Source organism: Ictalurus furcatus, chromosome 1, assembly GCF_023375685.1.
Source record: "Ictalurus furcatus strain D&B chromosome 1, Billie_1.0, whole genome shotgun sequence".
NCBI lineage: Eukaryota > Metazoa > Chordata > Actinopteri > Siluriformes > Ictaluridae > Ictalurus > Ictalurus furcatus.
In genome coordinates this window covers 9,621,816-9,635,058 of record NC_071255.1, presented here as the reverse complement: position 1 = coordinate 9,635,058, position 13,243 = coordinate 9,621,816, and the positions used below count along the sequence as shown (strand labels likewise).

General features: G+C 37.5%; 1 long non-coding RNA gene across 1 annotated transcript; it reads left to right on the top strand.

Moving 5' to 3' along the window:
• The first annotated feature begins 2,073 nt into the window (after positions 1-2,073).
• LOC128612182 (uncharacterized) lies at positions 2,074-2,561 on the top strand. The gene is made up of 2 exons (XR_008386701.1): positions 2,074-2,229; positions 2,320-2,561. It is a non-coding gene; the product is annotated as an uncharacterized LOC128612182 (long non-coding RNA).
• The last annotated feature ends 10,682 nt before the right edge of the window (positions 2,562-13,243 follow it).

Here is a 13,243-nt window from a genome sequence, read left to right as displayed (position 1 = left end):
CTACAGTATGAACTCCTTTTCACACAAGCCATAGTATATGGCAGATGCTGTCTCAGAGTACTGGTTAAGTATCCTCTCCTGATTTGCTCTGAAAACTTGCTGATGATGGGAGTAACCAACAGAAAGGTTCTTCATCACTCCTTCCTCGTCCTTTTTTTTCCTTCAATGTGATAAATCTATGGAGTGTTACATGACAGATTCCACAGCTCCTAGTCACACCACTTATTGACTTGGCTTGCCTGTCATTATTGACTTATTGACTCATGTCCTGCCATTGACAAAACAGCAGCAGCTACAGTACACCCCTGTCCGTCTCCTTTGGCCTGTTTCTCATGCTGCAGTAAATAAAATCATAGATGGGAATTGTGTGAATTTTCATGGCTACTGTAACTGCATGAAATAGCATAGTTTTAATAGCGGGGCAAGTTTTAACACAGCGTTACAGTATGCCCCCTGTGCACAACTGAGATTCAGACCTGACTTTCTGCAGACTATATAAGCATTTGGAGACTATGTAGATTATAATTGAGAGATTAAAGATTAAAATGATACTAAATTTGCCCTATTATGAACATAGATCTGAAAATTAACATGTGAAATTTTATTTACACTATGGTAAAATAATCTTCCCTTGATATCTTCCAAAGTCTTTTGAATTTTGGTGTGACTTTTTTTTACACACACTGTTGGTATGACAACCAGTAAAGACAGCAAGTTTTGTTATACCAGTGTAAATGGAAACTTCTAAATAAAGTCTGCGTCTGAAATCACCCTACTACACAGTAGGAGAAAAGCATTATGACAGAGGGGTAGTATGTCCGAATTCTCAGCCGGTGAGAAATACTTGGATGACGTATTGCTTCTGGCGAGATTTTGCAGTATGCAACCGCAAGTCAAAAATCCCATAATGTAACGGGACTGGTGCAAAAGAGCTCAGAAAAAAAAATTGTGGAAAACAGCGCATCGGCTCTTTTTAACTATTAAACCTTGGTTAAACAGGACTTGTTTATCAATACCCGAATATATTGTTCACTTGTTGAAGGTTTAAACAAGAAATCAGTTGTCACAGCTTTTAAAAACTTTTTTGCGATCTCCTTAGCTGGCCAGGCTAATAGCAACAAATTTACCTCAACCTGTTAACACTGTCCACATTACATTACTAATTCATGATGTGCATTTTGCCATTCCTGATGTAGTTGTGATTCCTGATGTAGGAATGACTAGTTCCTGATATGCATTTTGCCGTTAGTGCGGTTTCTTTAATCTAGTGGTCCCTCTTAAGATTTTTGTGTTTATGATGACATTGAAGGTCACATGACAATGCCAAATACTATATAGCAGATGTAGTGCAGTGCAGTAGGTACTGCATCGAATAGAGTAGTATTGTCACAGTACGGGATTGACTCAGAACGCAGACAAATTCTATTAGAACATGCCCCCTGTTAAGTTGTGCCCCATCCATCTTCTACCGCTTACTCCTTCTTCAGGGTCACGGGGGAACCTGGAGCCTATCCCAGGGAACATCAGGCACAAGGCAGGGTACACCCTGGACAGGGTGCCAGTCCATCACAGGGCACAATCCCATACACACTCACACACCCATTCATACACTACAGACACTTTAGATACACTTTAGACACGCCAACCATGCACGTCTTGGGGAGGGAACCGGAGTACCCGGAGGAAACCCCAACAGCACGGGGAGAACATGCAAACTTCGCACACACATGGTCCCGGCGGGAATCGAACCCCGGACCCTGGAGGTGTGAGGCGAACATGCTAACCACTAGTTATATTAATTTAAATAATGTCTGTTATCTACACAAAGAACGAATGGACTAGCACTGTATTATAGAGCCTACTATACTGTATAAGAAACTCATAATTCAAGAACAATATGGAACCGACCAATAGGAACAATTAACTAACAATTAATTATCAGTCGGCGCTCAGTCGCTTGCCTGGTTTGGCCGACTGTTTGGGCTGACATTGGTTCAAAACGACATTGGGCCAAGTCTGTTTTCTGACTTTGGGTCGACGCTGACAGACTGGCAGAGTCAGAATGTGACGCAGTGACGCAGGACAGAACTGGAAAACTTGTGGATATGGTGCGGAATAAAGGGGATCAGGCCAGTTTCATAATGATATCTGTTCTGGAACAAAGGGACAATCTGCTCGCCAGAGACCTGGGGCTTCTCACAGACTGCATTGAAGAAGCCAGAATGAATCGTGAGTCAAATCACTTAAAACTTTGTAAAACTTTATAAGTGAAGTTTATAATCATCCGTCATTATGTACATAATCATGCTTTGTCTACAGGTTTGGATCGCAGCATAAATCCCTAATATGGCATTTGGAAGAGGGGAATCAAATCGAAAGTGAAACTAACAAGGACGGTCGACTTTAGACTGTAGAAGTACATGGACCAAATTTTCTACAACATATTTTCTTTCCCAGAGCAGCCACACCAAAAAGAATTTAATGTTGCTCAGTTGAAAAGATTATGTCTGTGTGAATCAGTTATTACTAAATGACAAATAAAATACACTTTAGCAAACTGACCATGAAAATACTGTGTTGTTTCTTTAAAAATTTCTCTCTTTCTACTTTTTACTGTCCTGACTTACAGTATGTGCTGAATAATTTAATAAATAGAAACATTTGGCAGTAGGTTGTTAAATCTGGTTGAATCATTTTAACTTTAAATTGTGGCACAAATAGAACTGAATAGCCATTTTGGGTATTAGAAAATGCTATGACTCTAAACTTCTACAGTAGAAGGTACTGTAGCACCTACACTTTATTAATATATCACCATTTGTAGATAACACTTTGGCTGTCATTATAAGCATTATATAGGCTCAGTCCTAACAGTTTCTGAGTGGCACCTCAGGACCTTTGTACATTTTCATTAAAGTTTCTGTGCAATGAGAAAAAAAAATACATAGGTGTTAATATTTATTTATTTTTGGTGGGATGTGCTTAATGATGCTGAAAGCCCAAACCACATTTCCTACAGCCCCTCACAAACAGACTACTGTAAACTGTAATGCACAAACGCACAGATATTCAGAATTGTTTATAGCGTGAACGAGTAATGATCGTACACTAATGACAACATGGTTAACACGGCTAAGTGACATTAAAATCTCGTTGTGGTCTAAGCCAGAATCAGCGTCGGCATTATGGGCAGGCCTTGGGGGTCCAGTCGTGTCCCAAAAGGTCACTGTGCCCCCTCAGCTGAATTACTTCCCTGTCAAATAAACAAAACTGAAAAACTTTCACATCTATAAGCAAAATTAAGTTATACAGTTTGGTAATGGGGGAGTTAACACTGTAATGCATAATAAAGCACAAAACACTGATAGATTGCATTTAGGAAATCATTTCTGACAATAAGTAACAACCCCCTGCCTAGCGTAGCCAATTACAAACAACTACCATATCTGCATTGTATGGTGCATTCAATGACCAGCCAATCAGTTAGTACATTACAAGGTTGAACTTATAGTTAATAGTGATATGCAAAACCTAGCCATTATTCAATTAATATGGACGTAATACAGTGGTTTGGAACAGCACCAACATCAGCAATAAATGATTGCAGTGACAACCAAGTTTAAGTGAATGATTTGGCTAATAATAGCTCCTTTATTAGTGCATCTGATCCTGACACACAGACAAGCTGCAGCGATTGAGGTAATGTTAGCATTACTGAGAACATTGATGCTGCCAGGCTAAGCGGCCGATGGAGACTGACATGTGCCCCGATGATTTGAGAGTGGATGGGCGTATGCAAGTCAGACTTGAGAAGTACCCTTCACGTCTCTTTGGGATTAAAAAGAGGTTATTCATGCCATCATGGTATCACAAGTGAGAGTGGCTTGAATATTAATAATACCCGTGCAGAAAAGTTCAGTCTTCTCAGACCAAGTCAGTGTGGGTGGTCAATAGGGGGAGCTGGGGCACCGTTCCTTCAAGTTATCCAGAGAAACATGTTAAACATAAGGTAAATATATATTGCAAAATAATTATGAAATAAAATTATTTAGTCATACTATTTGCCTTTTAGTCATGTTAGCATTTATTAAAGAATTAAAAAATCTAAATTGTATTTCATTCATATCTGTCTGCAGTGTGCCGGCCAAATGAATGCGTATGTAGGTCCTTAAACTTCTGAAGAGCAGGTGACTTGAGGCTGTTCTGTAATTGACTTGCTTCATATTGTCGTAGGGGAACAGCTCATTGCGCCCCAGACACTCACACTTTTGTTGTTAACGAATCAATGTTGTTTTTTAAGATATTTTTTCACCTCATGTGATTGGACTGTTCTCAATGACTCTCTCTCCCACTCAGCAGCTTGTCAGCTGACCGGTACTGCAAGAGATTGTTAACAAAGTAGAAGTAGGCACAACATTTCTTCCAGATGAAATAAAATTCGGTTTTATTTTTTACAAAAAAACCCTTTCACAAGGCTTTCAAATGAAGAAAAAAAATTATAAAGGAGCTTGGACCAAATCGACCTAACTTACAAATTCAGCAGCAGTCAAGTGATCGTGGACGAGCTTACACCAACGTTTCTCCAGCAGCTGTTATGGCAAACAGAGTTGCTACTGGCCATTGTTTAGGCAACATTACAGTGTATTTTTTTTTTTTTTGATTGATTACAGTTTTTTGAGTGATTATCTTGATTACTTTATTACTGATAATAAACCCACATTAAACTCAAAGTCACTGATTCGTGGTACCTTATTGCATAGTTTAACAGTTAAATTTTCCATTTTTAGCTAAGCAGTGGTGATACATTGTTATATCACCTGTTATTTAACAATTACATTCAGTCCTGCATTACTAAAGGTGTGATTTTCAGTTTGTTTGTATCCTCCCCAAAATTTTTAGCACCAGCCATCACAGGTCCAAATGTGATCCAGCTTTCACTAGCAAAGGCTTCACTGACTGGAAACACAGCAGTGAAGTCTAATAAGGGACTTAACAGACATGGGACTTCCAAGGAACATTTGGCCTGTTTCAGTGAGTGGAAAGAAAGAGAGCAGAGTATAGAGAAATGGAAACAAATCCCAATGCTAGTTAGTGCAGATCAGCTCCAGAAAAAAAAAAACAGTACTACCTTTCTATTATTGATGTCATTGAGTTTGTAGTTTCTAACCTGTTGCCTTCATGGGGTAAATTAGATGCATTTGGTGATATCTCAGAAGGAGGAAGTGGGCTTTTTCTATCTTTATTTTACTTAAGGATAGAAAAAAGCATAAGGAGAGACCCCCAGTTGGCCCAAATTATGAAGTCGAATCCCCAACATGCTACTTACACAAGTCATGGGATGCAAAATAGATCTTATTTGCATAATGAGCAGTTTTGTGACTGAAGCAATTGTGAAAGAAATTGGAGACTCTTGGTTCACAATAATAAAAAAAAGATGTAACAAGGTATCCTGCTGGAAAAAAATGTCTCCATTGTTATTCTTTTTTTCAACAAAGAAACAATGGAAATAACAGAATGTCTGCTTGTGATGGCCATCGCAGACATGCAACGCTTTCTACAACTTTTTCTGTAAACCCACCAGTGCCACACATTACAGAGGTGAAAAACTGAAATGTTTGCTGGACCAGTGGGCTGCCTGTAGTGGCTCCATACTGTGGGAATATTGTGGGCCCATAATAGGCACCAGTGGGGCCCACCATATGCCCACACTTGGGCTGGTTGTGGGATGCCCCACTGCAGCCCCACCTGGGCCTCATAGTGTGTGGCCCGCACATGCCCCACATGGCCCCCATAGCCTGTGTGGGGCCATTGCAGGCATACTATATACCTGCACACTCTAGGCATACTGTAGGCACACCGTGGGAGCACTGGGCATACTATGGCCATACTGTAGGCACGGATCTGGGCCCACAGTTTACCCTGTGGGCATGTTCTGTGGGTCCTTAATAAATAACAAAATTAGTTTGGTCCTACTTTGCACCTGCAGTATACCACAACATTACTATTAATGCATATGCAGAAAAATTGCACTTGTAGACTAACTAAAACTATGTTTTAAGAAAAAGGAAGAAAACAAAAAATTTGTACAAAACAGAGCATGTGGATACTGAATGCTTTTTAGTAAACAGAATCACATATGAAGCACATTTTAAAACAAAAAAGAACAAACATAGAACCACATTGTGCGTGTGTGACCTTTCAGTGGTTTTATTGTTTAAAGCTATCTATCTATCTATCTATCTATATATATATATATATATATATATATATATATATATATATATATATATATATAAAAACAATAAAACCACTGACAGGTGACACACACACACACACACACTGTGCTGTGTTCTTAATGTCTGTATAGAAGATTTGGCAATACAAATGTTAATATGTGGCAGGCCAATAAAGCAACATTTGAATATGAATCTGACAGAGTCAGCTAGAGAGAGTGACATCATCATGTAGCGAACTAACGAAATTATATTATCCAAATGCATTGTTCAATTAATTTAATTATCTGTTAATTATCTATAGATTTATTTATGACTCATCCTTTCCATTGACGTGTGTGTTCAGACGACACGCCTATAGTTTTGATCTAACAAGTTTACACAAACTTGTGGAGTCTGTTTCAGCTCGAGTGCACACTGTTATTAATGCAAAAAGTGGACATACCAAATATTAAGAAACTCTAAACTTCATGTAAATATTTATAAGATTCTACTTTTCACTGAGGTTGTTAAGGATAAGATCATTTGTAATGCAAACATTCGTGCTAAACTGATGAAATTACATCAAGCTGCTTTTTGTTCTTTCATTTGTTAAGATGGTAGTAAATATTGATAACTTTGTATAACAAATATTACCACCTTTATTTAGCTGTATCGTATGTAACAGATACTTACACAATAGTTACAAAAGTGACGTGCTTTTAATTGACATTTCCTATAAATAATATGACTCATTTGATTTTTCTGTTCTGCCATCAGCTGAGTGCACAAGTTCCAAACAAGGGAAATTATATAATAACATTGATCATATTTACTGAAAAAGAAGAATGTTATATTATAAATAAAACTACATGTATATAGTTCTTAACTGGTAATAATCAACCGTGTGTTAGCACTAAATGAAATACATGGCATTACATTTTTTAAAGCAAATTGAATGTGAACTGGATGTTCATATGTATTTGAGTTTTACACAAGTACTTTACAAATATCAATGTTTGTTTTAGTTTGAAATTTTAATTTAAAATACATTAAAATGTATTTTTCCTTGAATCATAGTCTCTTCATTCTGAACAACAATCAAGATAACATTATTAGCTTGTAGTACATGTAGTATTTTTATGTGCTAAATATATATAATATCAATGCGGTCATTAGCCTATAGCAGTTGGGGGAAAATTCCAGTAAGCAAAATCACTTACTTACAATGAACATTTCCATTTAACAGTGGCCCAACCTAAACTAAGATTAAGTGATCAACCAGCAACAAAAACAAACACTGGTGTTGCTGCATTCTTTGATACAAATTTTGCTCCTAAATTGCCTGTCTATTTATTAAGGTAAGGCTCAAAGTAAAGACAGATATCAATACATTACACATTCCACTGTACATTAAGGGCGTGTTCACATTTGGGCAGAAGAATACTTGAGGCTGTACCTAGGACCAGTTCTGGGTTATTTCAGGGTAGGGCTCATAATACCATAATTTTTTCCATACCACTATAACTTTTTATTCTGTTGAGCTTCAAATTTTTCTCCACACACACACACACACACACACACACACACACACACACACACACACACACACACATACACACATTCTAACACTTTCAGAACTGTTGAGTTGTGACTGACGCTTCATTCTATACATTGATCATTGATAAGGCATCATGTTATGGAACAACAAAAGTGTCACATTTCCCCACAAAACAAGGATCTTTTGCTTTGTTTACAGCATATAAACAGTGCTTTTTCAGATTTTACACAATAACTTACACTTACACTGTCCTCTAAAACTGGTGACAGATTCCCATCATCTTCCTCTCATCTCTTATCATTTCTTTAGGTCGTGGTAAGTGCATACTAATGAATTTTTGGAGCCATTTGAACATCTAGGCTGCTTTCTTTACATAGGTGTAATTATGAAAATGATCAAGTTCCCAACAAGGGAATTTATAATAATGTTTATATTTACTAAAATAGAAGAAAGTTTATATATCGTATCGTTAAATTATTGTTCCTTCATAAAACTTACATTTACAAATTTACATTTACATTTATATTTTTTCATTTAGCAGATACTTTTATCCAAAGCAACTTACAAATGAGGAAATGCAAGCAAAGCGATATATCAAGAGGAGAACAATACAAATAGTGCTACCATACAAGATCTTTAATTGAGTTCTAGAAAAGCAAAGTGTGCAGAGTAGAGATGTAAGAGCCAGAGTAAGTTTTTTTCAAATAAAAAAAAAAAGATAATGTGGGGTTGGAATTTTAGGGGTTAGTTAAGTGCTCACTGAAGACGTAGGTCTTTGGCTGTTTTTTGAAAATCGTGAAAGATTCTGTGGTCCAGATTGAGGTTGGAAGTTCATTCCACCACTGAGGGACAGTTAGTGTGAAGGTTCTGGAAAGGGACCTTGAGCCACGCTGAGTAGGCACTACTAAGCGTCGGTTGTTAGTCGATCGCAAATTGCGTGAGGGAACGTAAGCCTTCAGGAGAGTGTTGAGGTAGGGGGTAATGTTCTCGACAAGGTCTTGTAGGTGAGCATCAAGGCCTTGAATTTGATATGGGTGGCTACAGGAAGCCAGTGGAGGGAGATGAAGAGGGGTGTGACATGAGTCCTTTTGGGCTGGTTGAAGACGAGGCATGCTGCTGCATTCTGAATCATCTGAAGGGGTTTGAAGGAGCTCATTGGGAGGCTCGAGACTAGTGCATTGCAGTAGGCCAGTTTTGAGATGACAAGAGCCTGGACTAGTAGATGTGTAGCCTGTTTGGTGAGATAGGGTCTGATTCTTTTGATGTTATACAGAGCAAACCTACAGGACAATGCAGTTGTTGAAATGTGGTCTGTAAAGGTGAAGCTGTCATCAAAAGTCACCCCAAGGTTCCTGGCTGTCCTGGTTGGCTTGAGTGTAACAGGCAATACTTATGTAGTGTCTTAGCACTAAATGAAATACATGTCATTACATTTTTGAAAGAAAATAGTATATCAAATGGATGTGCATATGCATTTCAGTTTTACACAAGTACTTCATAAATATTGATTAGTTTGTTTTAGAATTAAATTTTAATTTAAAATTTGTTAAAACGTATTTTTTTAATGAATCATAGTCTGTTCTTTCTTAACTACAATCAAGATAACATTATTAGCATATTATTAGTATTATTATTAGATTATTATATTATTATTAGATGAATATTATTTCGTTTCTAGTAGTAGATCTAGTATTTTAATGGGCTAAATATAAAATATCAATAAGGTCATTAGCCTAGAGCAATTAGGGGAAAGTTCCAGTAAACAAAATCATTTACGTACAATTAACATTTTTATTTAACAGTGGCCCAACGTGAACTAAGATCAAGTGATCAACCAGCAACAAAAACGAACATTGGTGTTGCTGCATTCTTTGGTCCAAATTTAGCTCCTAAATTGCCTGTCTTTTTTTTTTAAGGTAGGGCTCATAGTAAAGAGAGATGTCAATACCATGACATTACACATTCTAATGTACACTAAGGGCATGTTCACAATTGGGCAGAATACTTGAGTCTGCACCTAGGACCAGTTTTCAGTCGGTTCAGGGAGGGGCTCAAAATAGATTTCTATAATGTCCTCAATTAATATCATTTCTTTATCTCCTATGGAACTCCTATGGAACCCAATTATCTGGGTTCCATCAATAGCTTTCTAGACATGTTATCACAACTTCCACATTGTCCACGTCTGATCTGTTGCTCAGTCTGGCACTAACCTCTCAGTTCATTGCTGAAAGGGTAATGCCCCTATAGTGGCCATGTGGTTTTTCCCTCACCATTTTGTGCTCTATACACTACTGAGTTTGCAAAATTAGCTCAAGAGAAAATGCATACAGGGGCTAGAGTTGGGTTTCCTTCCTGTGTATCTGCATTATTGGAACCTCCCTTGGCACTACAGATGAATTACAAAGCACTGAGTAGAGGTCCTGTGGCTAAGCGTGTTGCTACTAGCTGCTTGTAGCTTGATAATTAACAACAGACTGGAGTTGAAGCTGAGTTTTCACAGCTACTCCCCCATTATTTCTGCCGAGGAAGAGAAAGGTAATTAATTTAGTTTTCACATCGCCTGGCATCTAAAATCTAGCTGGCCTGTGGCTTCATTCTACCAGACTATCACTAACAACAGAATGGGGTTGAATCTGTATATTCTCTGGTAATCTCATATTATCTCTCCCACACTGTTTTAAAAATGATATATTTTACTTTCTAAAATAAATAGTTTGGGAATTTTACACTGAATAAGATAATGAGTCTTTATTTATCACATATACATATGCACAGTGAAATTATTTTCTTCGCATACTTTGCATCAGAGCAGCCATGATGCAGCACCCCTGGAGCAGAGGGGGTTAAGGGCCTTGCTCAAGGGCCCAACAGTGGCAGCTTGGCAGTGCTGGGGCTTGAAACCCCAACCTTCGGATCAGTAACCCTGAGCCTTAACCACCAAGCCACCACTGCGCCCTCAAGGTCTGTTTCTGGAAGAAAGGGGATTGGTTGAGACTGACCAATCACACTAGTGAGAATTTGTCTTTGCCATATGTTTTTGTGATAATAGTGAATTTATTTAATGGACCTAATTGAAATGTATATGTTTTTGTGAATGGTTCCTCCCAATACATGGCACATATGACTTTATTTAAAAATCCTGGAAGAAAAGGGTCTACCTGTTGGTCAGTTCAGGAATGATCATACACTATATAATATTCCATTAGTAGCACAGTGAGTAATCACTGTCCATCAGTAGAGTCAGAATTAAAAGAGATTTAGAAAATTATAAAGGGGTTTCAGGCTCTGTCTACAGTTACTTTGATTTACTTAGATTTGTTTAGCTGTGAGTCAAGAGCTGGGAATAGTGTATTAATCTGTAAGATATTATGATGTATTATTATGCATAAAATGTAACATTTTTATTTTGAATGTTTAAAATGTTAACACGATATAAGTGTTGTAATTAATATTGTTGTTGAGTTTTGTAAATTATTACAGCAATGGTGCAGTGCTTTGTGCAATCATTATATATATATACATAAACAACATGTTTTAACCTTTGTCTAGCTTAATGCTACATTCAAATGCAGAAAATTTTATTTGAAATAATAATAATAAAAAACCCTAATACGTCATATTTCTGATTTGGGGGTGTGTGGCTAACACAGTAAACATTATTAGGAAGTGTGTACATGTGTGCATGTACCCTCTATTGTGTATTAATCTATTACTTCCATCCCATGTTTAATTGAAGACTTTCAGCCTCAAGGCATTCACTACTATTGTTACCCTGGAGAGAGATACAGACAGGGAGACAAATACAGAAAAAGAAAAAAGTCTGCTGATGATGCCACTAAATTCACTGTAGTAACTATTTCAAACTAGTAAGAGGAAAGTCTACAATGGATCTAAAAAGTCTACACACCCCTGTTAAAATGGCAGGCTGAACTGCAGATAAACTCCTGGAGACTGAGATAAGGGGATAACACAGAAAAAAAAAAAATTCCTTCAGAAAGTTTCACCGAAAGAACAACAGAACAACAAGCACTTGAGAACAGAGGCAAAGGCAGGGGCTAGGTAATCACATGAAGAACACAAGGACTGAGCAATGAACTAAGAAAATGGAGGGTATAAATAGTCTAGTAAATCAGGGGAAAACAATAACAGTCCAAAATATAGTCCAAAATCCGAACATACAAATGATGAATTCATCAAATGGTACAAATTTCAAACTGAGTCCCTGCATGTAGAGTTCTGTAAAACCATCTCAAAGGTGCAAATGAACATCACAAACAATGCATGCAGGGCAGAATTAAACCAATATACATTACTTATAAATACAAAAAAAAAGCATTCAAATTTTGAAAAATCAGCAGCCCACACTCCTATCATAATAAAGCCCTGCAGTGACAGGTGTTGGGCAAAAACACCAGTCCCCTTATCCAAGTCCTAGTTCTTAAAGCCTGCTAACACTGCAAAGACTCAGGACTGGATGAAATCTGCAAACTTAATTAAAATCCACCAAGTTACAAAAGAAAACTATGTGGCATATTGGGAAAGCCAAATTAATTACAAAATAAAATGCAGTGTTGTTTGGTGCTAAAAAACAGGACACCATGGCAGATTATCTGACCGCATGATCCTACACTAAGACACACTACAGCAAACGACAGACTGAGTGATTATTGACTGCCATAGAGATGGGCAGAGACAGAAAATTCCTGCTACCCATTGCACACAGTACTTACACACACACACACACACACACACACACACACACACACACACACACACACACATATGAAAACACACATATACTTGCACGTCATCCAACTGTAATTTCTTTTCTGTTTTAGAAGCATGTTAACTGCTCATAAATGTATCTGAACAAACGACAAAATTTCTGGAACAATATCCTTTGGACTAATGAGACCAAGGTGTAAATATGTGGTCATCATTCACAATACCATGTTTGGTGACAACCAATCACAGCATATCACCATAAACATCTCATACCAACTGTCAAGCATGATGGTGATGTTTTGGACTTCTTTACCAGCCACAGGACCTGGGAAACTTGCAGTCATTGAGACAACAATGAACTTCATATCATAGATGAATATTCTTGAGACAAATGTGAGGCCATCTGTCTGAAATTGGGTCATGCAATAGGACAATGATCCAAAACACACCAGCAAGTTGATATCTGAATGGCCAAAGAAGAATAAAAAAGAGCAAGATGTTGGAATGGCCAAGTCTAGACCTCAACTGCACTGAGATGCTGTGGTGGGATCTTAAGAGAGCTGTGCCTAAATCAATGACACATCAATCAACTGTAGCAATGTTGTAAGGAAGAGTGGGTCAAAATTTCTTCAACAATGATGTGAGAGACTGATAAACTCCTACAGAAAACCTTTACTTGTTGCTAAATCGATTGTTACTAACGATAATTCTACATGTTACTGAATTATATGGATGACATTTA